Here is a 27,346-nt window from a genome sequence, read left to right on the forward strand (position 1 = left end):
ATAAAATTCGTAGTTCACACTCTTTATGCGTAGTGTGCATCTTTACAATTTGGCGATGAAGCTCACGGCTGAGCTCTAGCCCTGGTTCCGTCATCGCCTTGAAGTGCAGAACCCACTACCCACTAAGTGGTACCTATGTGTTTCACAATGTACTTTTACCTGTACTTTTGACCAACCGAAAATTTACAACTGAAACTCCACTGTAACGGATTTACTTCAATTGCTCTAACTGTCATCCACCAACAGCTGAAATGGCCGCAACTGTCGTCACGCCTCAGCTGTTCCTGCCTTCAGATTATCATGCACGCGATTACGCAGCTACGCACAACATGACATCCACTACATCAGCGCTGGCCATTTTCTCACCTTACAGCATTCCAGTTTACAAAGGATCTCTGTGACACGCACTCGCTGCCCCACACATCGCTGACACCTCTGGTGGCCACTTTGGGACACCACTTCTCATCGGCAAAGTCATCGGACCTCTTCCACAACTGTGCACACACTGCGCACCAAGATTACAGTCATTTTGGGAGCCATTCAAGTATATGACAGTAAGTCCATTTGGCAGGAACACTTTTGAGCACCCCTGCGCACTCTCCTCACGTGCATTTTGGAAGTTCTCCAGGGGTATTGCTACATCTGCTGATTAAGCACTACCCTTCCAGCCCCACACCCTCTCCCACCCCTTGCCATTGCTCACCTCCTCCGGTGCCTTCCTCTTCTTACACAGCACTGGTGTGCTTCTGCTACCCTTTTGCACCACTGTGTATTGACTTTTGCTTACCATCACGGCCTCAGGACACTTATTGAACCTGACCCCTCCCCAGACCTTCTTGCCAGGTAAAGAAGAACCACTCCTCCAATGGGAGGAATGGAGGGAGCACTTTCAAAACTTTGTTTCAACATGTGATGATGAAGAAGATTTCACGCCTGCCAAAGCGTACAAATCTCTGTTACATTGTCTGGGTGTAGGGGGTATCAGAGTGTTCAAAAGCATCAACAAAAAACCCAGGGCAGTGGATGAAGGTGACATTTACACAAATGCTATTGAGGTGGGGGATGTCAAAGGCAAACAAGAAAAGAAAGAAAGTACCTCCAGGCCAGTCAGAGACAAGAATGTTAAAGGCGAAAGTAACTGCAAAAGATGCTGTTACAGGTGTGGTAGTGCCAATCGCATGGCTGATGACATAAATTGCCCAGTGAGGAAACAACATGTTCAATCTGTAGGGTCATAGGTCACTTCCAGAAGGTATGCCAAAAGAGGTGCCCCAGGTCTTTCAACCTTGTTGACAATGATCAGGATCTCATTTCTAACTCATTTGATGAGGATGTCAACATGTTTGTGCCCAATGTCGAGGATGAGTGTATTTTGCAAGTGGGTCAACACAAGAAAAATCCTGTATGCAAGATGTCTATAGGGGGAATAGATATCTCCATATTTGCAAACGTAGGTTCCCCCTATACCATCATAAATCAATCTGTTTGGAAAGAAAAATTTGCACCACTGTTGGGTGATCAGTTAGAAGTTCCTCATATCTCCATCAGAACCTTTACTGGAGACAACATAGAATGAAAGTTTACAGGAAACTTACATTTAACTTCAAAAGCAGGACATCACTCTGCAAGTTGTATGTCTCCAAGACAGGACTGTCCGTCCTTGGGTGGGTGGACCAGGGTAGACTGGGTATAATTCTAAATCCCAATAGCACCGAACTAGTCCTTATAGTTCAGGTGGATGAAGAACTGATCAACTCCACTCTTCAGAAATTTCTCAAAGTATTTTCAGATTTCATTGCCCTATTGTAAAGATCTGCACATAAGATTTGTGTTAATGAAGGGGCCATAATCAAAATTCATAAGGTCAGAAACATTCCTTTTGCCTTCAAAGAAGCAGTCAAAGAGCAATTGAACAAGTTGTTGAATGACGATATAATTGAGAAAAGGTTGAATCGTCTGAATGGGTTTCTCCCTTGGTGGTGGTCAAATGACCTAACCATAAATTGAGGTTGTGTTTAGATTTGCGCGAGCTCAATGGGAATATCATCATTGACCAGTTCCCTCTCCCACACATTAACAAGATGTTAGCGCGGACCAAAGGTCTCAAATGTTTTTCCACCATATACCTAAGGGCGGCCTACCACCAGGTCTCCTTACATACAAACAGCAGCTGTTTGACCACCTTTATCCCGCCCTTTGGTTTCTATCACTTCAAAAGAGTTCCTTTCAGTTTGGTGTCCTCTGCAGCCATGTTCCAGAGACTAATGAGTGAAATGTTCAGAGATATTGACAATATACTCCTATTCCAAGACGATATTCTGGTCATGGGAAAAGACAAGAGAGAACATGATGAGAGATTGGGGCAGGTACTAAGAATTCTGGAAGCCAAAGGACATACAGCTGATCACAATAAGTGTAACTTTGCTTTTTCAGAGGTAACCTACCTAGGACATGTGTTTACAGCTGAGGCCTCAAACCCAAGAAGGAACTTTTGAATGCCCCTGAACCGAAAAGTAAAGACGAATTGCGTTCCTCTTTGGGTCTGGTAGAGTTTTACTCTACATTTATTGAAAGGTTCTTGACAACAACATATGACATGAGACAGATGCTTAAGAATAAAAACAAGTTTGTATGGTCTGATGTATGCATTTTGTGAGCTTAAAAAGGATATGTGCTCTGCCCCGCACCTACAAGGTTCTGATCCTTCCTTATGCAACACAGTCACCACCGACTCAAGTGGTAAAGGGCTAGGGGCATTGCTTACCCAGAAAGATGCCAGAGGTTGTGAGTGCACTATAGCTTTTGCCTCTCGCTCCCTCACTCCCACAGAGGAGAGGTACTCAGTTATTGAGCGAGAGACTTTAGCTTGTGTGTGGGGCTTGGAGCAATTTAGGCAGTTCATATGGGATAACAAAGTAATTTTGCAGAGTGATCACAAGCCCCTTACCAAGGTTTTAACCATTTAAGGTCTGTACAATGCATCCCCCAGATTGGCCAGAATGTCCGTCAGATTATTTGACTTCAATTACGCAGTACAATACATGCCGGGAACAAAGAATGTAGTGGCAGACTTCTTAAGCCGCATGCCCATTCTTGCACAAGAGTTGGGGTATGATACTGAAGATAATGTCTGTGTGGCCAGCATACATGAGGACACGCATGGCATATCTTGTGAGGAGTGGTCCACAGAACATACCAATGATGCAACTTTAGTTAAGGTCCTCACAATGTTTACAAAGGGTTAGCCTGAATAGAGGTACATTACCAAAAAAAATCTTACTTTGCCCTCAGCGACATGTTCTCTGCAGCGTTCATGTGGGCAGCTCGGGAGACGCCGTGGCAGCCAATGGGTGTTGTGGTCTTTCGGAGCCCAGAAGGCTCTCTGTTGTGGGCAGAGGCAGCCGCAAGCACAAAGCTCAACAGGAAGGCTGTGGCAGGATTTGCTTCCAGGGAGCCGTCAGCTTCACTGGAGCAGGACTAATTCAGCGCCGACAAACCGGAGTTGAGTCGAAGCTGAAGCGGAAATGGGGAGTGCCCTGAGTCTCGGGAGAGGCAAGTCTTGGGGCGGGGGGGGAACACACATGACACCAGTTAGTGCCCGGGAGAGCAGGAGGTGTGCACGAGCCCCTGACATTGTAAATAAGAGTAAGAAGGTGGAGGATGGGAGGAATCGGGCAAGGGGGGTACATTTGTCAACCCGGCAGTTGAGAGAATCAAATACGAAGCAGGGGATAAGTTACTGTTTGAGAACCAGGAACTTAAGTATACATCTCCCCCCTACCGCTACCCTAAACTGTAACTCGGCACTGGTTCTCAGAAACAGAAGGGAAGGCACCTCAAACACCCTACCCCAACTCTATCGGTGTCATCTCGGGAAAGGGGTACAGATCCAAAACTTAAAATCACCCCCTTGTTGCGATCCTTTTTCAAGGTTCAAGTTAGATTGCCTTCGCCAAGCTCTACTGTAAGCAATGCCACCATTTCTCGAAAAACCACTGATATGTCATCGGAGGAGGGTGCGGAGGGAATAGCAGGGGAAGGTATTGTGTTGAGCAATACATTCCAAGTGCTAGCAAGGAGGGAATATGAAGCGGCTCAGTGTACTGAACTACAAGGGGGGGCAGGAAAGTGCCCACTGTCAGAGCCAGTCTCAAAGTCAGAGCCAGAGTAACTCCAGCAATAGTACTGGTGCACTGGCTGAGCATCAAAACCCTAAGGAAGCGTTACTACGCACTGGGGTGGAAATACTGATGGAATTTATGATTGCGGAGATGAGAGCAAAGTTTGCCACCTCTGAGAGGAATCAGGGTAAGATCCAGGAGTCATGTGAGGCCCTAGAGGAAAAAATGAATTTCCTGATGAGCCGGGTGGCAGTTGTAGAGGCCTCATTGTTAGACCCAGATAAGGAAGTTGAGAAGAATCGGAGTGAGATTAAAGCATTAAAGGCGAGGGAGAGAGACCTCAGGGACAAGATGAAATCTTTAAAGAATAATGCTCGGAGAAAGAAGCATGAGGCTACTAAACATCTTGGAGGGGAAAGAAGGCAAAGACGTCAAGAGCTTCGTAGTGGAAATACTTAGCTAGTTCATACCTGGGCTGGAATCATCTCTGGAAAGAGATATTCAGAGGGTTCATAGGGATCCATTCAGGTAGAACGGGGCAAGGAAAATCCTAATCCACTTCCAGTCCTATTCTTTGAATGAAAAGATTCTAATTGAGGTGCTTATGGCTGGTCTTTATAAAAGGGGATTGGTCATTTAGGATCCGCTCCGATATCTCCAGGGTCACTCAAGACCGTCAATGGGAATTAGGCAAACATATCCAAGAGATAAAATCATTGGGGGCAACGGCACAAATGTGCTTTCATGCGTCCTTAAGGATTATGTGGCAAAAGCAGATTCACAATTTTAGGGACCCCAAGGAAGTGGAGTCATTTATAAAAACAGATTAAATCACAACAAAATGTCTGAGACAGGGGCCAAGGCAGGCAAGGCCTCAAAGGGCAAATATGTTTCGCCCAGAGAAGGAAGGGAGGGTTCTCCTGGGTGGGGGCTGGTGGGGGATGCACAACTTATTCGATACACGCATTTTTAAATGATTGATAGGAGAATATAAGGAAAAAATTAAAAATGATGTCCGATTTTGTGTATTAAAGAGATCTCTGGTTAGGGGGAGGCCAAGGACCTGAATTGCATCCACAACCCTAGACTCAATGCCTATTAATGTTTTGTCATGGAATATAAATGGGTTGAGGGTTAAGAGTAGGAGGCAGAAGATATTGGAATACCTGAGAGTGGCAGAGAGCAAGATCATCATCCTGCAGGGGTCTCACTTGATAAAGTCAGAATGGGAGGAGGTAACAAGGAAGTTAAAATGGTAGACTTCTTAATCTGTACAAATCAAAACTGCTGTGTGAAGGGGGTCGCTATTATTTTTAGGAAATCAGCCAAAGCAGTAATGAAGGACCACTTGGACCTCAAGGGGAGATGGGTGGTGGTAATAGTCAAGATTCAGGGGAAACCTTATGTTATCTCAGGTTATTACGACACAAATTTGGATGAACCCTCGCCTTTACAATTCTTGTACAACCAGCTATTGGAGTTTTTTGCTCCCATAATTTTGGGTGGTAATTTTAACCTGTTATTGGACCCCAAGAAAGATAGGTGGTCAAATATAAAAAGCTTCCCTAGAGTCGAATCTACCCCAAATGAGGGCAGGCCTGAAATGCTGCATGCATGATTTTGGGTTGCTGGACGTGTGGAAAGGGAAAGGGGTGGGTAAAAAAAATACATTTAGGAATAGGAGATATGGTCATGCATCCAGGATTTACTATTTCTTAGTTGAGAGAGGGGAAAGTAGGAAGGTTAAAACAGTGGAGCATCTACCAGCCCACTTGTCAGACCTCTCGACAGTTTGTTTAACATTGACTGTGGGTGAGAGGGGCACCCCCAAGGTAGATTCTGGACAGAACCTTATTGCTAGACCAACAAATTGTGACAAAACTGAAGGAGATAACCGGGGATTACTTTTCCACAAAAGGTACGAACACTTCAGTTCAAGTAACCTCGAATGCCTATAAGGCAGTTATTAGGGGGAGGCTGATTGGTATTGCCTCATTTAAAAATAGGACTGTCAAGAGTAAAATAAGCTCCATAGAAAACAGATTGGAACAGCTGGATAAGATGGTGAGGATGGGAAACCAAGGACAGGGGATTCGGGGTGTTAGTATGGCTCAGGAAGAAATAAGAGAAAGGAGGGAAGAGTTGTCCTGTGTTCTGAAGGGAATAGTCAGGAGAAAGTGGGAGGTGAGTAAGAATGGCACCACAAATATGTGGAGGGGTGTGGCAAACTCCTGGCCTGGAAATTAAAAACAGAACAGAACCAGAATAGGATTCCAACTATTAGGATAGAAGGGCAAAGCTCGCTTAGTTGTGAGGACAGGGAGATTGAGGCAGACTTTGCAGAGTTCTTCCAAACTCTTCATACAGAACATGACAGAGGGGTAGCGTACAAAATGATACACCCGGGCCAGAAAGGATTCATTAAAGGCATGCAGATTCATGCATTAACTCATGAGCTGCTTGGGGCAATAGATATTGCAACCCAGGGGGGGCTCCCTTTGTCGATAATGACCTTCAATGCATCGAAGACTTTTGACAGTGTGAGCTGGCCCTTTCTGCACAAAGTTGTAGAGAAGTATGGGTTGGGAGAGGCATTTAGCAGGGTTTTAAAAGTGATCTATAAGAGTCCATCTGCCAGGATATTGGTAAACGGAAACCTTACACAGAGGATAGCCATTTCAAGAGGTACAAGGCAGGGCTGCCCTCTCTCCCCCCTTCTTTTCAACCGTTATATCAAACCTCTTGCTAGTAAAGTCAGGGCTAATAAACAGATCCTCCCATTTGAATTTTAGGGCTTTGAGAAGAGGGTAGCTCTGTATGCTGATGATCTGATGGTATTTACAACAAATCAGTCACTCTCGCTTCCAATAATCTCAGATATTTTGGATAGGTTTGGAGAGGTCTCAGGCTATCTGATAAATTGGCAAAAAAACAAAGTGATGGAGTGGAACTCCCAGAGTAATAATCCCCTGGTAAAGGAATCAATGAGATATTTTGGTAATATGGTGTCAAAGAATTCAGAGGATGTTTAAGGCAACCAGAATTTCGTGGAGGAAACTTTGCAGGTGGAAACAACAGGGAGGAACTGCTAGCCCAGGCGTGTTCCAATATTGTAGAGCATTCCAGTTTAAAGCAATGAGAATCCTACTACAAGAACAGCAAAAGTACCCCCGTATCTACAAGCTATGACCCAGCAAGTTTTTAATATAAATTCGGGGGCCCGAAATGTTTTTCAAAAGTGAAGCTGTGGATACTTTTAGCAGCATGTAAACTCTGGTCTCAAATCAAGAGAACTGTAGGAATTCCATATTATTGCAGCCACACCCCAATATGGGCATCTCCAGGGACCCCTGAGTGATTGAAGGACAATCTTTCAGGCCCATTAGTGGAAGCAGGAATAACGAGATGGGGCCAGTTACTTGACGGAAAGACCTTAGTAGACTGGGTACAATTATCATTAATGGTGAACAGGGGCATCTCTAGCTGGCTAGCTGGGTAAAATTGTTGGAGGAGGAATTGGTGGGAAGCAACACATTGGAAGAAAAGTTTTTAAAGAGCCCCACACAGAAAAAGGAAGTTTCAGACTGGTACTGGTTGCTTGTAATTGCAGGAGAAGAGGAGTTCACTCTTCCTTTTGAGATCTGGAGAAAAGATCTGCCTTCGGGGGATGTACAAAATCTCTGGCAAGTATCAATGTCTACTTTTTGGTATGTTGTTTGCACTGCTTTGCTCAGGATAAACCATTTATTCACGATAAACAGGGCATATTGATCACCGTAAAGTTGACAAGGATAAATAAGCAGTCCGTTAAGAGCTGTCCTAAGTGTGGGGATGAAGATGCCAATGACCTGCATATGTTCTGTCTCTGCCCCAACCTCTAGGTGTACTAGCATGACGTAAGTGAGGTCCTTTTAACAATACGGGGCATGAACCTGGAGGTAAGCATAAGTTTAATTATGTTTTGGGTTGTGAATGAGGAGGGGTTAGAGGCTATTTTAGGTAGTAAGCGGAGGAATCTGCTGTTTGAGTTGAGACTGCTAGCCAGGCGTGAGCTCTGCATTAAGTGGGTATCTCAGCGCTCTGAGAGAGTGGTTGGACTCAATATGAAGGGTAAGAATGCTGGATGGGAGTAGGGAGAGGATTAAGAAGCTTGATTTTTGGGACATTTGGATCAGTGTTTTTTGTCTTGATTTATCCACACTTGTGCTTTAAGTTTATTAAACTGGTTCAGACGTCCGAAGATTAAGCAACTCGCAATAACTCCCGGGCACCAGGGATTAGGACTGTTACTCCCAGATCTTCTCCCATTTATACCCTGTGGGACAGGAAGATCGGGACTTGCTCCTGGCCAAACTCATCAGTCAGAGGCAAGAGTGATACCCCCTTGCTCTTTCATCCAGTTTGTTTATTGCACAAATGAGGACAAAACACCCAATAAAAGTTTGAGTTATTAAATCTCCAACGTCCATGTTTAGAGTTATTGAAAGTTAGATCAAAAGAGGATAAAACAGAGCATGGTCAGAAATAGAAATAGGACCAATTTCTGATGACTAATTGGAAGGGAGTAAGGGTTTAGAAACTAAAATATAATCAATTCTGGACTAAGGGTGGGCGTAGTTGTCGGAGTACCACTATGCAGAATTCCACGAAGTTGAACAAAAACTCAGTGAATTCCACAACTTCGCTCCCTCGGACTCCCAATTAATAAAACAGAAACCTCATATACTTTTGGTAAAATAACAAATATCTCTGTCTTTATACGCTAAAATGCATGTAGTCATTTCACAAAACTGAAAATGAAAATTTAGCAAGCAGTGAGAGAGGTTATGATTTTGGGATCCTTCCTAACCTAGGGAGAGAACCAAGCAGATGCCTTGCAAACAAAGAGCACATCTTGCTGAACGATTCGGTGGTGGTCCCATCCAGTTAGGACCACCCCAAGCACAGTTATGGGCAGAAATACAATCCCAACCAAAGGCCCTGCAAAGCATTATGAGACGAGATTAGCAGTGGGCGGGCAGTGAATATTATAGTATCCAATATCAAAATAATTCTACAAAGAGCTGCAGTTCAACTAGTCGTTTCTAGATGTCCCTCACGAGTCAAATGCAAAAGTATTGAAAGTATTACATCAAGCTGGGCATTGAGGAGGCTAGGTGAATGATAAGGTATGTGCATTCTCACCTTAGAGACTGTTGATCTCTAAGATGAAAAGGAACAACAACACACTTCAGGAGAGGTAATGCACTGCAGGGTGCCACTCTGAGTCTGTGGCAGTAAGAGAGAAGACAATGGCTCACCTAAGAGATCTCACTTTAACTTCCACAGGATAAAACAGTCCTAAGTTGACAAACCAGAAGACTTTAAATTCAGCTTATTATTTAGTCAGGATAAACAACGGTTTCTTCTGTTTCAGCACCTTCTAGTATCCTACATCAGGATAGCTGGTACACAGACTAAATCAGGCTTCCCTAATAGACTGAAATTTTTGTTAGCCCTGTGGGTTGCGTAGACTAGCATAACCAGCTCTGGAGCAATGTTCTGAAAACAGATTTTCAACACAGAGCTTCAGTCAAATCCCCCAATTTCCCTGGTAGCTAGGCTAGGAGAAGTTTTCTCTCCTCTACAGATTCAGCTCTCCTGGGATTGGGACAAATATGCTAATTTAAGAGTAATCCAGCTAGTCATTGAATATGAGGCATTAACCAAATCTATGAAAATTCCCAGGCTCTACACTCTCAGTATTGCAGCAAAGTGATGCTGTTCCTGAGCATTTTACATTCTTTGTGACAATATAAATATTGTATAGCTTCATACTCCCAATCTAGCATGTCTGCTGAATGGATAACTTCACAACTCCACCATGGCACTTGGGGACAATCCCGGTAGGCTACAAAGGTGATCTCATCTTTTGTGATATCATTTTGCCAAAGCCTTCTTTAGTGCCTGATTCATTAGACTGGAGTGGCACCTCCTTTCTATCGGAATGATCTAGAGTGACCTACTTATAATAGATATCACCCATGACAACACCTAGGGACTTCCCCTGCCCCGTTCTAAGCACTGTGTGGTGATTACATACGGAAATGTGCATGTGATTTGGAATTCCCTTCCATTGAGCTCCATCAGATTATATTTCACATTTTAAAGTGAACAGCAGGTAATACGAAAATAACTTCAGCTGCAGTGTTTTCAGTCTTGATTACATTCACACTGGAAATGGTTTTAACAGCATTTTCCTATCAAAGGTAATGTATGGTAAAGTATGTTGCAATTACACATTTAGCAGTAGGGCTATATCCTGCCAGACTTGTTGCTTTGACCATGTCAACTAATCTCACGTCATGATCTATGAGTAGAGTTCTTTATCCACATTCACCAGGAAGACACCATAGTTGCAGATATGATTGATCTGGTCTTTTCAAAATAAATGACCTGCTCTCTGATCTTTAAATTAAATTGTAATAAGATTGAGGGCCAAAATTCTCATGGAACTATCTCCGAGTTATTGGCACTTTATTGCAGCCAAAGTCGCGATAAAACTATCACCCCATTCACAAGCTGGTGCGAACAGCCCCTATCACCAGTTTACCTAAGGTAGCAGCCACAAAAAACATCGCCACAGATGACCCCAGCAACTATCGCTAATGAGATGCAGAGTAGGCGTTCCCGTGCAAAATGGTGCGACAACACCATTCCGCAACATTGTCAACGACCAGCCAGATCGGCAATAAGATCACAAAACAGGTGATAAGGCGTGTTAGCTGCAAGAAATCAACACCTGCTCTGACCTGGTGTAAAGTCGGACCTGCACCAGAAAAGGAGCGCAGACCAGAGCCACACCTGAAGGGCAACAGATGCCATTGAGCCAACGATCATGCAGCGCGAACACCCAAGAGGGCCACAACACCCACTGCCACCACACCAAGGACCCCACTCCCGGACCGCTACTGCCCCCCGGACCACCACTGAGGCAGCGCAGACAAAGACATCAACCTCCAGAAAATGCACCAATCTCACAGACCCAACACCTGAGAATGTCATTTCCCACTACAGGCGAAAAGGGACAACCATCCTCCGCATCCTGCCCACCACTGCTCATACGCTGATGGTACCAACACAGCGGACAACCAACATACCACTTCAGACAAAGCTGCTGGCAGTGCTGCATGTGTGGGTCACTGGTACCCTCCAACCAACAACCGCCAGAATCGGAGGAGTCTCACAGCCAGCCCACTACAAGTTCCACACAACAGTCGTGGATGACATCATCAGCCTGGTACCCCATTAGCTATACTTTCTCCACACTGCGCAGGAACAGCTGGAGACCTAGCAAGGCATCTATGCCATAGCTGGCTTCCCGCACGTGTTGGGGCAATTGACTGCACACATGTCCTACTTGTGCCCGCTGGCAAGACTGCACACAATAACCTCAACAGAAAGCACACGTATACCATTAAGGTGCAGGCAACCGTGGACCACCGGGGAATTTCCACCAACGTCTATGACAACCACCCAGGAAGTGTGCATGATTCCTACATCTTCCCACAGTCCATCATCAACCAGTGCTACCAGGATGGCACCCATGGAAAAGCACTGCTCGTTGGCAAGTACCAAATGAACACACCACACACCTCAAATCCACAATCATGCAAATCACAACACTGGGAATGCACACATGACAAACTCACATACCATATGCCAAACAACATGCCCACCCACCAGACATGACAGCACAACTTACTGTGGGAACCTGGGCCAGCCATGCACATAAGCCATCAACGGCATGGCATCTCAGCCACACAATGGCAGGTTGTGGAAAGAGTTGGGGACCAGGCATGTGCGTAGGAAGCAAGTGTCCGATGAATGAGAATGTACACAATACCAAGTATGGCGTTGATGTGATGGTCAGACAGCAGTATGGAGACCACACACATATCCATGTCGACATACACCACTGGTATATGGAGTGTAGTGGACAGTGAACGCAACAATGTCTCCAGCCAGTGGGGAAGATTACGGAAAATGTAGCTTGTTATGTTCCCCCCGTAAGTGTGAGCAGAGTGGGCTGGCCCGCGTACTCCTGCCCAGCGTAGGGGTGTGAAAAAAAAGCACGTAACTCTGGGCTTGGTTCTCTTCCGGAATGCCCAACGTGTCTGTCAAGACGGCGCCTCTCATCCCGCCATGTGGCCGACGCCGTCGTCATGAGCGTTGTTGCCTGCGATCCTGTGTGCCTGCTGCACCCCGGGCCGCAGCTTCCCGAACTAGCCTTGCCTGCCCCTACTCACCCAGGTCTCACTGCTCACCTCCTGACAATGGCTTGTGTCGAACAGGGCCCACCACGGGCCGGTGCAAGCTCCAAGCCTGAGGCTCGCAACATTGGCAGACTCCTCAGGCCATCACGGCCTTAACGAGCAAGGCCCACAGTACTCCTTTCTCATTGATGTACTCTACCGGCAAACACAGCGGACTAGTAGGTCACAGATTTGGAACTGAGTCTTGATTACACTGTGGCAGAGAACATTATTTATGGCAGAGTTTAAATCACTATACTCCCTTCAATGTGGTGCCACCAAGTCTGTGGATAGCCTTCCAACCACACGTGTGTGTGGGCCCACACGGACTACTGCTATTGGGCCACACTGCGCTCAAGTAGGTTGCACATCTGGAAAGGAGCCTTGATTTTTCATTGTCTGCATCCCCTCTCAGCCCCGGTGCCACTAAGTCTGTTTCCCGACATTCATGGGCACTCACTGGTTGAACTTTGGTGGTGTCTGAGTCTATGGACTGGGTGTTGTCTTCATCCTCATGTAGCTGACGCAGACTTGGTGGTAGTAACGAGGCAGTAGCATTCCACTCCTCAATTTGCCGCTTCCGGATGGCTTCTGCCCTCTGCATCATGCCCTGAAGAACACCTTCTACCGTCCCCTGCAGCCCTCTGCCACATTCCCCTGGACATCGACGAGGACCCGCTAAGTCAGCGGGGCCCTACCTCAGTGCACCACAAGTCACCGTCCCTTAGCAGGTGCCTGTGCCAGCCACTGTGCATCCGGGGCCACTAGCTTAGAGTAGCTCAAGTCAGGGACCCTGTCTTCTGAGATATTGGATGGCCTATGAGACGATGGCCTTGGGTCATCAACTCCATGTGTCTGTGGCCCTGTGCTGTCCGCTGCCTCCCGCCTACACTGCGGTCCACCAGGGCTCACACATCAATTCAAGTCCTGACCGGCCCGGATGTCGCTGCACGCAGGAGGCACACGCCACCACCACCAGAACCACCTCCAACTGCCAACTGCCAGAGTCGAAACAGCCATACTGGCAGACTAACAGAGTTACTCACACCTGTCGTGGATGCCATCATCTGCCTGATACCCTGCTCAGCACTCCATGTGCCACTAACTCCGTGCACCATGAGTCATCGTCCATTTCTGTTTTGGTTATGTGCGGTGGAGAGGTTATGCATCAATGCCACCTCAGGCAGTGTGGGAGAACAGGGACGATGATGAGGAAGATGATGCAGGTGTAACACACCCCACTGCAGCTGCATCAGGTCTATCCCGAAGAGACACAATCCTGGACAATTTCTTCACATGAGCGTGCTCAGCTCTAGTGCCCCAACATCAGTGCACTGCAACTCACGGACACTTCTGTTTGCTCATTGGGTGCCCTCTGTACTTGCTCCGGCTACCACCAAGACGCTCTGCTGTTATCTCTGTAATGCTGGTGTTTTCTGTTTCCATTTTAATAGTGTTCACTGTTGTAGTTGTTGCCAGCACCAACAACTCCGTGAGGGCTGGCTTACACTCACCCCACAAAGGATGTATGACATCACAACGCATGCTTTTACTCCGCATGCCATTACAACGCAGTTTTTACAACGCAAGTCGTTACAACAACTTGCGTTGGGGGGCGCTGGATAGTGGAATAGTTTAATTTTCTATTCCAACTCCAGTCCCCGTGGATAGTAGGGAAGGTGTTGGATAGAAAATTAAACTTTTTCCTATCCTACAGCGCCCTCCAGTGCAAGTCGTTGTAACGACTTGCGTTGTAATAGCTGCGTCGTAATGGTAGTGCGGAGTATAAGTTGCGTTGTAAAGGATGTTCCCCCCCACAAACATCCAGCACAGGTGTCACTGTACAAGTGACCCTGCCAATAAAGTGCCCCTAACCAGTCCCACCAACTATATAAATGTGTCGGTGTGGTCATTATGTATGCATGAGGGCCCGGGCCCTACAACATTACATTGTGCTGTGTACAGCGGATGCAACCGTGCCCCCGCTGGCAGCGGGTACGACCTTGGACATGTAGCTTTGTCGTCAGCCACTCAATACGTAAGAGGAGTGTACTGGGTTGTGATACGGAGGTCCAGCACGGGTGTGTGAATGGTAATTGTGGGGCTCTGGGCATGGTTCAGTACAAGAAATGTGCAAATGCATGTGTCTCTGTTGCAGTGTGGGTCTCCATTGTGGTGTTTAGGTGGTCCCTGATTGGACTTAGACACCCCGTATGTGATGTAGTTTGGCTTCCAAGAGCTTTGACCCACCCGCACCTGTTTGGCCACCTCCATTTGGCAGTCTGACACCTGGCTTCTGAATTTGATGTGTGCCTCGGTGGAGTGTTGGGAGCCAGCCGTGGTGGCTGGTGCTTCCTGCTGTGTAGTGTGTGCAGGGACTGGGGTCTCCTCTATGTAACTTGGCTGCCCTGCTCCTGGGGGTGGGTTGCCGAAGATGTCCATGAGCTGTTGTAGTGCATCGGTGTCGAAGGTGTAGTGGTCATCTCCTGCATCACTGATGAGTTGTCTGGTCGGCTCTGCTGGAGGTGTTGTTTGTCCCTCTGCAATGTGAAGAGGGGATGTATGTTGACATTGTGTTGACATGTATGTTGGTGCATTGTTCTTGTTGACATGCAGACTGTATGACAATGTACATTGTGACTGGGAGGTGCTGGCAATTTGATGCGGGACAGTGGACATTTGGACTATGTGTTGGATGTGAGGTTGTACACGTACATTTCATTCTCACAGTCTCCTGCTCTGTTAGATGTGATTGGCCTGTTTCTGTGCATGAGCGGACCCAGTTGTGTCCCCTGTTCTGCAATGTCAGTGTTGCACTTTCTACCACATTGTCGTGGGACGTGCTGTGATTGATATGTGTGTGTGTGCTGCAGTTTGGCATGGGGATCAGGGACATGATCCTGGGTCATTGTGGGTGTGCAGTATGCTACACGTCGTTGTTCATGTGTCATTGTGCCCATCTCCCCCAGTCCCCCCAGTCCCTGGTCTTTACTCACCCTATTGATGTTGTTTCAGGTCCAGTCAAGCTGTGTCCCTACTCCCAACTCCTTACACCATCTCCACTCTGATGACTGTGGCCTCTCTTTCATTCGGCTCTTCCTGTACTGCAGGAATCCCACCTCCTGTCGCTGTTGCTGCCTTCCTGTTGGCAGCAGGTTTGTGCTTGGTTTGGCTTTTCACATCATGCCAGCGCCTCTTGGCCTCCTCCATTGACCTCCTCAACACTCCGACTGCATTCACGTATGTCATTTTGATGTTCGGTGGATGGTAGTGTTCTGTCAGCTCCGTGACGCTGAAGTGGTATTCCTGCGGACTGCACTCCGTCTGCCTCTTCCTCTTCTCCTTGGCCTTCCCTGATCCTGAGGTTTCTTGATGGTCGTCTGTGGGGCTTGTGGGGTTCACATTGGCATCTGCACTAGGTCTGGATGCATCCATGTTGCTACGCAGTTTGAATTGGTTTTGGTGTGTTCTTGTTGTTGTGTTTATAGTGAATTTTCCCGCCTGGGATTTGCAGACCTGTCGCTGATTTTCACAGCTTTTTATATCGCGATTGGCCTCATCGCAACTTTTTCTGTTGGTGTTTCGCATTTGTGCGGCATTGCATTGTCTTTATCGCGAACATTTGATGGGTTGTCGCATGGTGCCTCGGTGTTGTGAATACTTAGTTAACAACGCGTTATTTTCCTACGTTTGACTGCGATATGAAGAGTTGCATTAAGCTGATTTTGCGGTACTTATCACACGTTCTTGAGAATATCCCCCTGAGATTTGTATCTAGGTGGTCACATCACACTGGGATTTTAATATCTGGCCTGCAGTCATATGCCCGGATCACTGAAGAGGTAAACAAAACAGATGGTCATGACGAAAAAACTATGGATTGAACACAATAAATAGATGGGTTTCTTTGCACATTCCTTGTTCTTCTAGAGAGTTAGCATATCCTTTATAAAGTTACATATTGACCCCATCCCTTAACAATGTGTTTACCTACATAGGTTTTTTAAAATTTTGTCGCACTTTCGCTTCTCCAACACCACATTGTTACTATTCTTTTTTATTTATTGTATACATTTGCTTGAAAAATGAGTTTTAGAAATGGCCCTTTTTGCAGGGTAATCCCAAACCTTTTGCCTTCCTCCTCCATTTTTTCTGACCTTGTTTTTCTTGGCTTTAAGACTCTGTTCACTTAACCGCTGCGCTAACCAGTGCTGAAGTGCTTGTGCTCTCTCCTTAAAGCAGGGTAACATAGACTTTTACCCAATCAGCATATTTAATTTACTTATAAATCCCTACTAAAGTGCACTACTTGTGCCAAGGGCCTGTAAATTAAGTGCACTAGTGGGCCTGCAGCACTGATTGTGCCACCTACTTTAGTAACCTTTAAACCATGTCTCAGGCCTGTAATTGCAGAGCGTGTGTGTGCAGTTTACACTGCCATGTCAACCTAGCAAAAATGAACATTTGTCAGGCTTAACCCATTATTTTATATTCATATGTCACCTCTAAGGTTGGCCCTAGACAATCCAGAGGGCAGGGTGCAATGCATTTAAAAGACTGAACATGTACTTTTAAGTTATACATGTCCTAGTAGTGAAAAACTCCCAAAGTCAGTTTGAAATACTGCAAGGCCTGTCTCTCCTATAGGATAACATTGGAATTACCGTATTACATTTTATAGGAGGAATGTCCAATTGGAAAGAGATAAGATCCCCAAGTCTGGTGCCTCTAGAATCCTAATTCCTGGTGAAGTTGGATTTTAATTTGCAATTCTGAAATTGCCACTTTTAGAAAGTTTACATTTTCTTACTCAAGCCATATGGTGTATGCTGCCTGTCTCTGATCACCTATAGTGGGTGACAGTTGGGCTTTGTGTATTACCCCTAGACAGCCACACACAATGGAAGCTTAGGTGTGGCTTGATGGGCCATTCTGGAAGGATGGGAGGGAGGAGCTGGACACAGTCTAACTGACACCTGTGTAGGCTGTGGCATGTCCCCACACCATGGGCTGCCTACCCCCCTGGAGTGAGTCTGAAGTCAGGGAGAGAAGGGAGGACATCTGTGCACTTCAAAGGCATGTCTTTAAAGTGTCCCCCAATTCAAAGGCACAACTGGGTATATGTACTGGACCTTTGACACCACCACTTCAATACACCTCTGGACCTGTGGATACTCTTCCAGGAAGAAGGTCTGTACTGCTGCTGAATGAACTGCCACTCTGCTGGACAGCCACTCTGAAGGAGCTGCTGCCTTGCTATGCTGACCTTCTGCCCTATTGCCTAGAGAGGACAAACTGGACCTGGAAAACCGATCTTGAACCCAGAACCCCGGATGGACTCAAAGGTCTAGTCTGCTGGCCTCCTGATCTGAGTCTCCGCATAGCTCCTGGACACATTTCTAATGGGCTCCTAAACCCTAGGCAGCACCTCTCTGGACCGTGGGCCCTTGGTATGGTTCTTGAGCTCCAAAAGTCAAGCTTTTGGGCTCTTCGTGAAAAGGCCTGTTTGCTCTGGAACGGTGACACTTGTTCTAAGAATCAGTGGGAGCTCCCTCAAGTTTGTCTATTTGCACAGCAAGCATAGTCCACCGGGGTGAATTGCCTCCATGAGGCTTCTTGCCTTGCCAATATCACCATCGACATTCTCCTTGCTTCCAGAGAACTTCTCCCCAGCGAACTCTTGGCAAAAAACTCAAAAAGGTAGAACTTCAGCTGGATTAACCTGGGACTCTATCTGACCCATGATCCATCACAGTTGGCCTGAACATTTTCGTTTTGACCCCAAACAACACGACCAGATATCCCCGGTTGGTTCTTTATGCTTCTAAGTGCTATTTTACCATTTATTCTTTAAAAAACTCGTAAGTCCAATTTTACTTTTATGATTTTTGCTGTTTTGGTCTTGTTTTATGTATTCAATATAACTGTTTTTCTAACGTGGTGTGAAATCTTTTTGTGTGGAGTTTTTACTGTTTTACTATTTGAAGCGTTGCACAAATACTTTACACAATGCCTCTAAAGTTAAGCCTGACTACTCTGTGCCAAGCTACCACAGGGTGAGCACAGATTATTTAGGATGTGCTTGTGCCTTACACTGACCAACATTGTGTTTACTGCTTGACCAGGGGTTATACCCCAGTCAACCAGGAACCCTATTTCTAACAATGAGTTTTTAAATATGCTGCATCCCAAAGTTGAAGTGTGATTAATAAACAAACACAGAGTGTGTCTGTCAGATATGTCAAAACAAATTTTCTGGAGTGAATCTGTGACATCAGATCTGCTTGCAGGTTGTGAATGTTTACATAAATCATAAGGCCTCTAAGAAAGAGGAATTTAGCTCCAGGGGAATATTCGATTTTGTTATTAGGAGATTTTATTCATGCATTTAGATCCCAGATATGCTAGAGTGTTACAGTATTCCGACTGCAAATTTTCCAACATGTGTTCAGTCGAAGTTTCATAGGACTATGGTGAACTTTTCTGCAGAATTAGGGTTTGTATGCCTGAATGGCCGTTTTTAAAAGGACAACCCGGCGGACCAAACATTTTTATAAGGGAAACAACAGTGCCTCATTGACTACATGTTCATACAGGCATGGTATTTTAAACTCTTCAGGGGATTTATGTGCTAAGACTAAAGGAAAGCGATCATTGGGGGCTAAAATTAGATGTAGCGATAGCTCCATTAGTGAGAGATCAAACTATTCTCATGGCACTAGATTTCCCTAAATGTTTAACTACAAGAATTGATGGAAGATATATTAAGCAGGTAATGCAGTATCAATCAATCAATGATATGATCTAGGATAGGGCCATGGGAGAGCCTAATGGTGCTTGGTATGCAACTATCATTGCAAAGGTAGTAAAGAGAGGGATACCAGAAGTAAGGGGGAAAAGGGATCAACTGTGCCAAACTTCAAACCAACAATGGTTCGATAAAGATTGTGCTGTGGCCAGGAAGGAGCTAAGAAAAATAGGAAGGGTAAGGCAATAAAATGATCAAGCAAAGCTAGTTGAAATTTACCACTGTAATAAAAGAATATGAAGCTGTGGTGAGGAGGAAGAAGCCGGCTTTACTTAAGTTGAATTCGGATGTGATGATTAGGATGCTTCAAGAAAAGGATAAGAGAACATTCTGGAAAATAGTCCAGGAGGGAAGAGGTATGGTTGTCCCTCCAGCAAGATGTATGGTGCCAGAAGCTGATTGGGTACCCTTCTTAACCATTATTTATAAGCCAAGTGGGACAGTGGTGAAGATGGACTGGCCAACTGTGGGTGTGTAGGCCTTGGAGTAATTCTCTATTCACATTCGCATTTGGTGATGCAGCGCGCGCAACGGAATTCGTTTTATTGATTTAATTGTCAATTTACCTGCATTCATCCATATTCCAGTGTTTACTACCCCCCACCCTGCCCTTCCCCTGCTCCAAGTCACCGCCCAGTAGCACTCCCACCAGGAGCCGCTACTGATTAACTCATGTTTGCGTCCCTGGGGCCCGCAAGACCAGTGTGTGACATGCCTTTTTTAAACAAAGGGCAGCGTGGTAAAAATAAAAAATAAAAATTGTATAATTTCGATTTTGCCATTTTCGCATCAGGTTTGTGAATGTTTTTCACATGATTGTCACTGAGAGAGTGCATTTAGATTTGCTCCACCAGTAGATTAGCCGAGTGGGAGTAACATTTTGAACATATTTTGCTAATCACTTGACTTACCCTCACATTTTGCTGGGTGATCAGTGCGTATTTGCCTCTGATTTGCTTGCTTATTTCATGTGCTCTTCACCAACAATGACTTTGCTAACTCTTTGTTCCGAGTACCAATCACTAATTTCATACTTACCCTTTCTCCCAATTTACCTTTGCTTGATCAGTTCTGTTTTCCTCCTTGCCCCTTTACCTACCGCAATTTGGATTCTTAGAAACAGGACGATGTGCAATATTACTGTTACTTGTATTCAACCTAGAAGCATCACAAGGCAACTTATCTTGGAGTATTTCGATATACAAATCTCATCACGTATTAAAAAGTTAAACTGGATACTCAGGGTTCAAATTATCAACAGGAAAATCTGAGTGATGCTTGCGCACGTGGACGCTTCTTTAAAAGTTCCCAACTTATCAATGTTCTTGCTTGGATTTCGTGTTTCCATCAAAGAGAAGAGTGGAGAAGTGTGGCTCAATGGTTAGAGCGGCAGACCTTGATGCAGAGGTCTAGCCTGGGACCAGGGTTCAATTCCCGCCTTGGCGGGTCTTGGGCTCAATTTCCCCGGACCTGATAATTCTCGCCTCGTGCCTATTCTAAGTATGGGTCCCACTCTGCAACTCTGGGCAATAGCTTGCTTAATCTCCACAACGGCCCCAACAGCGCTAGGATGCCTGGCTTCACCTTGGGGGTGCCCAGGAGTGGGCACTTCACAGGGAAAGGCCAGGAAGGGTACCACAGTGGTATGTGTACAGTGCCTTCAGACCCCTTTGGGGGTGATGCGTGCGCTATATAAGCACTACATTTACAAAGCAATTTAAAATGAAATAAGTGATGCAGCCAGGTTCCTTGATTTAAGTAACTATTAAATGACGTATGCTGTGTGATATCTGATCAATATATAATTATTATAAGAAACAAAATGCCCAGGCAAGAGAAAGGGAACTAGAACATTACTCATTTTCAAGATTGAACGGGACTTCAATGGAATGGACCGCTGTTAACATCACAGAGAGCTTTTTAAAATTTCATAAGAACAGCTTCTACTCTAGGGGAACGGTGAGTGCCTGCATTTGCACTTCAAAGATGCTACAGGGTGAAAGAAGCAAGTTTATTCTTAGAGGACACGAGCCCCATTGTGTAGCTTGGGAGGGTTGCACTGTGTGAGATTTGTGTGTACTGTTCTTTCACCAATGAACCCTACAATATACTGCTGCCAACGGAATAAAATGCAAACTATATCTACTATCCGACTTTAGTGACACTGATAAATGGAATTTGTCTAGCTTCTGGCTACACCTCAAAAAGCTGCCCATATGCACATGTGTTAGCCCATTGGGAATGCCATGGGTCCACCAACTGGTTTCTGAATTTTTAATAATGGTACCAAGTCTAGCTGCATATTGCATCATTCCTAATGGGGCAAGAACGTTTCTACATTAACACCACTTAGTTGGCTGTCTATGGTGTTGGGTGTTATAACATATTGACAATTTAAGCTATGTCTATACCCAAAAAGGTAAGGGGTGCATACAAGTCTTAGGAGGCAAAATTGAAATCACAAAAAGTGGGTTCAGGGTTTAGGAGGGGTACTCCAACTAACTTAATAAACACTCTTTTGTCAGGTGACAACTCAGGCAAAGGAAAATTCATTATCTATGTAGGGGAGTGGCTAGAAGGAAGAAGTAGGCACCTGTAGCTAGAAAAATGCATTGGCCAACTCGGGTTAAGATTTCTGGGAAGTTTTCCAATAAACTGAAAATGATGTTCTGAAAAAGGAGGTGGGAAATCTGCAAGAAATATGTGTAGGGAAGTCTCCTGTCACTGAACCGTGCACATACTGGAACCTCATATGCACATTTCAGGACGTGGAAAGAAACATTCATAAGAGACTCTGTGGCTGATGAAAGAAAGATCCAAGGACTCCCGACTCTTGTGGGTGTAGCATTTTTCCTGCCAGAGTACTCGCCTATGACTATGCCACATACGGAGCTGGTATCACATGTCTTTATTCTTTTGTGTGTAACTGTCAACCAAACATGTTAAGCATAGAGTCAGAATTGAGCAACTGCACTCCTTCCCTTTGTAATTACTTTAGTTTTTCAGTTCATGTAGCGAAATGCGTGCGAACAGACACCATGAAACACCTCATCATGGTTCACTTAGAAATAAATCCTTTGGGGTACATTATTCCTGCACTCGACTGTCGCACTGCGGTAGAGGAAATCTTTTCCTTTGAAAACTCTTCATGATTATGTCATTTTTATCCATTAATCAATATTAATCCAACATTTTTAACTCGTGCATCTTCCTTAATTACGCCACTGCGGAGACAGCATGTTTGCATTTCGAATACTTTATTCATCATTTTCAAACACCAAGCGTTGCCAATCCAGGCTTTCTTTATCTTATTTTCAGTTAAACCCCTGACGAAGAATTCATAGAATTCGAAATGCATTGGGAGCACGTTGATTTCATAAAACCACTTTTGAAACATGTTTGTCCTCACACGCCTCCGTTAAAGCCTGGATTGGCAACGCTTGGTGTTTGAAAATGATGAATAAAGTATTCGAAATGCAAACATGCTGTCTCCGCAGTGGCGTAATTAAGGAAGATGCACGAGTTAAAAATGTTGGATTAATATTGAACAACGAACCAAACATGTTAAAGCAGCCTTCACTGCAATACACTCTATTCATTACCTCATAGCTCTACGGAATTCATCAGGAGCAAAAAGGGTTTAGTCATTTTTTAACTCGCAAGACACTGCCTCTCCCCCTCTGTTAAATGAAAGCTTATCAATTTTAGAAAAGATATACACATATATACATTTAAATCTCTTCAGCAAAGTAATCTTCGGACCTGAATGAGTCGTGCAAAGTTAAGACCTGTCATCAACATGATCCAAGGGCTGCTAGGATGGTGAAAAGGCAGCAGCTGTCACAGGTGCTTCAGAGTCAGTCTATCATTCACCATGGAAATCTGGTAAGCATTGAATCAAATGCCAAAAGTGAAAAGAGTCTCTGGTTATAGACTGCCTAGGGTGCTGGGCAGTCCCCATGTGTCCTTTGATCGATACCACTTGGTAAGGTTCTGTATCAAAGGGAGCATCATTTTGTTTCCCCATCTGCTGTGCAAGCGCTCTGTCTCTTTTCTGGAAGACAAAGTTTTTTGCATGTCATCTTTGGTCAGCATATGTTTTCATCTTTTGTTTCTGAACCAAGTCTCTCATATGAGTTGCATTCCCATCTCTTTTTCTCTGATTGGTCCACTGGGGTATCTTGGTTGTCATTGCTCTCCCAAACATTAATGATGCCGGACTTTCACCGGTGGTCGAATGAGGTGTTGAATGGTAAGCGTGCAACCATAGTTGTATAAATTGAGCTTCCCCAGTGTAGCACACTGCACAATTTTCTTTAGCAGACTCATAAATCTTTCAACCAGTCCATTGGCCTGCTGCCATAGAGGAGTGCTCTTTTGATGCTTTATACTCAGATGCTCCTAGAAGATTTTGAACGTCCGAGTATTAAAAGGTGGACCTTTGTCAGATTTTAGTATGGTTGGAACCACATGTCACAGTGATGCCATCTGGTTTCTCAATGACTAGTTCTTGAGCCACCTTTGACATGATCTCCCATACCATGCTCTTACAGAGATTAACAGACATTGGAATATGTAACAGTACTAAAGTCTATCTAGTTTTTCTTATCTATTGACTCCAACAAGTCTAACTACAACTTTTAAATCTGATTCCTGTCCATCAACTGGTGGATATTTAGGGGCTCCTTACTCAGCCACCCTATTTTTATTGTCAATGTCAATCCTTTTTCTGCCTTGAACATATCCTTTAAAGTCATCACATTGTCATATGCAGATGATACTCAAATCATTGTTTCTAGCTCTGAAAGTGTTTGCCCCACTCAAGACCATTTTTCTGCCAGTATGTTGGCTGTGGCAATCCTGATGAGCAATAACAGGCTTAGACCCAATTTTGATAAAACAGAGACCATCCTTTCTGGCACACCCCCTTCTATGTGGTCCACCACCAGGTGGCCAGCTGAATTTGTTGATACTTCTATTCCTATATACTGTACCAGAAATCTTAGCATTCTTTTCCATAATTTATCTTTTGCCCCACAAACTTCTCATTAGCTGCCTCATGTTTCTTTATACTATGGGTCATGCACTCAATCCTGCATTTCATTCTTCTCTGTTCCTGCAAGAACATTTGTCTAGGCCTTAATAATATCCTATCTAGACTACAGAAACTCACTTTAGCTGTGCCTTCCCAATATTCTGCCAAAAGCCTCCAGATGGTGAGAAACATGGCTGCTCAACTCATTCTTAATTTTTTTCACCAGAAAACAGCCCTCCATCACTTGAGGCAACTCTATTGGTCACTTCTTTGTAAGAAAGGTACATTATTAAGCCCCCTGTATGGCCCATAAAGCCTTTCACAGCACTAGCCCTGTATACCTTAGAAAAAGACTCCTCCCATATATTCCTACTAGATCTGATCCTCCAGTACTAAACCATATATGGTACCTCCTCACGGTTGGGAGCTGTTCCCTTTCCTTCCTTATACCCAAGACATGGATCTCACTTCTTTCACACTTGAGAGACAGTGTGCCTCTCTCCTACTTCTGCAAACAGCTTAAAACAGTACTGCTTACTTTCCCTTAGATTTCTGCACTACCATAGTTGTTAGAAATTGGGTTGTTGATTTGGGGAGAGGGTAAACCCTGCTCAAGCCACAATCCTTTATAGTGTGAAACAAAAAGGGGCATATTCTCAAGGAGCTATCGCCAAGTTGAGGGCACTTTATTGCGGCCAAAGTCACGGTAAATTTATCGCCCTATTCACAAGCAGGTGCTAACAGCCCATAGCACCAGTTTACCTGCGATAGCAGCCGCAAAAAACAATGCCACATATAACCCCCGCAACAATCGCTAATGAGATGCAGAGTAGGCCTTCCCGAGCAAAAATCAGCGACATCACCACTCCGCAACATTCTCAACGACCAGCCAGATCGGTGATAAGAACACAAAACATGCGATAAGGCATGTTAGCAGCAAGAAATTAACACCTGCTCTGACCTGGTACAAAGTCGTACTACAGCCTGCACCAGCCTGCACCACAAATGGGAGCCCAGCCCAGAGCGACACCTGAAGAACAACAGATTCCTTGGAGCCACTAATCATGCAGCCCGGACACCCAAGAGGGCCACAACACACAACGCCACCACCCCCAGGACCCCTCTTCCCCCCCTCCCCGGACAGACAAACACATGTCACATCAACTACACAGAATCATGTACCAAATAATCCACCTGATGTCGCACAATCACATCTGGTTACATGCATATGTCGACAAAAAAATGAGCATCACACATTCACCTTCGAAGCAACAAATGAAATTTATTTAAGACAAACAGAACAGAAATGAAGACACATGGCGGCACCCCTCTGGATAATCCATAGGTCACAGCCTACAAGACAAAAATCATGATGAGAAGGTGTGTCCTACGCACATCAAGGGTTAGAGAGAGAGCAAACGAGAGAGAGAGAAAGAGAGGGAGATAGATGGACAGAAAGAAGGGAGAGAGAGAGATAGACGGACAGAGAGGGGGAGAGAAAGATAGACCGACAGGGAGGGATAGAGAGAGATAGCTGGACAGAGAGGGGGAGAGAGAGTTAGATGGACAGAGAGGGGGAGAGAGAGATAGACGGACAGAGAGGGGGAGAGAGATATAGACGGACAGAGTGGGGGAGAGTGAGATAGACGGACAGAGAGGGGGAGATAGAGATAGATGGACAGAGAGGAGGAGAGAGGGATAGACAGATAGAAAGGGTGGGGGAGAGAGAGAGATAGAAAAAAGAAGAGAGGTACTCAGAGAGAGAGTGCCAACACTGTGCACCCAGGCCACACTGCTCACCTGCTGCCACCGGTGTGTCTCTAACCACATGCCGGTATGTAGTGCAGTTCACAAGGTCCCACACCTGAGACAGACCCGTCATCTGAAACAGAGTCCAGATACATGAATGGCAAAGTACATACAATTGCACACATAATCGCCTGTCCGCCCCTGCGCACCCAGGCCGATGCATCCTAGCTCCTCCCGCTGCCCAGCAGTGCATGCCTGCCCCTGCGCACCCAGGACGCTGCACCCCAGCCCCTTCCGCCGCCCAGCAGTGCATGCCCGCCCCTGCGCACCGAGGCCTCACTGCTCACCTTCTGCTACCGGCATTTAGAAAAGAGGGCTCACCATGTGCTGCTGCAAGCCACAAGCCCAGGGCCCACGGACATGGCCCACTTCACATCATGCGGCTCCGGCCCGCAGGCCATCAGTTCTCACTTTTGATGCTAGGTCTTGATTTCGCCATGGCAGAGGACATACCAGTGCACAGGGTATCATCTCAGGCTGCACACCCGCGCAGCCCTTGAGGTGCCACTAACTCTGTGACCAGCAAGGCCGCCCCACGTGGTTGTAGGCCCCCGCTGTCCACAGACTCAGGCCTACACTGTGGTCCAGCAGGGCACACAAAACCTTTGCAGTCCGGACTGCTGGGATGAGGCATCATCGCCGGCCGCACACCCGCTCGGCACCTACGGTGCCCATACCTCTGTGCACCTAAAGTCACCGTCCCGTGGTGGTGTGTCTGTGCCGGCCACAGTGCATCCAGTGCCACCAAGTCTGTGCCCTGCTAGTCATGGACCGTCTGTGATTGGGTATCGTGGTGCAGACGCCATCATGTCACCTCTGGGCCAGCAGAATGTGATGTCGCAAGCCCCTGGGCCCCCATGCCTACATGCACAAAACACGGATACACCCCGGGATAGGTTGGAAATGGCATCGTGCACGTGCGCCCAGCCCTTTTTATTGGCAGGGTCACATGTGCTGTGACGCAGGTGCTAGATGGGTGTGGTGTGGGTGTAAACCAGCCGTGAGGGAGTGGCTGTGGCATGCTGACAACTAGACTTATGAGCAGCAGATCCCTACAGGGAAGTCCTGGCACATGTAGCGTTGTTGTCCCCCCTGGAGAGTAAGCATAGTGGGCTGGCCTGGCGTATGCCAGTCGAGCATAAGGGTTTGAGCAATGACCCTGGGCTTCTGGCCGTTGTTTCGTATGGGGCTGGACAAGGAAGTAACTAATGCGTGTGTCACTGTTGTTGCATCAGCACTACCCGGACAACATTCGGAAATGTGTCATCCAGCGGCCCAA

Source organism: Lissotriton helveticus, chromosome 5_1 (assembly GCF_964261635.1).
Source record: "Lissotriton helveticus chromosome 5_1, aLisHel1.1, whole genome shotgun sequence".
NCBI lineage: Eukaryota > Metazoa > Chordata > Amphibia > Caudata > Salamandridae > Lissotriton > Lissotriton helveticus.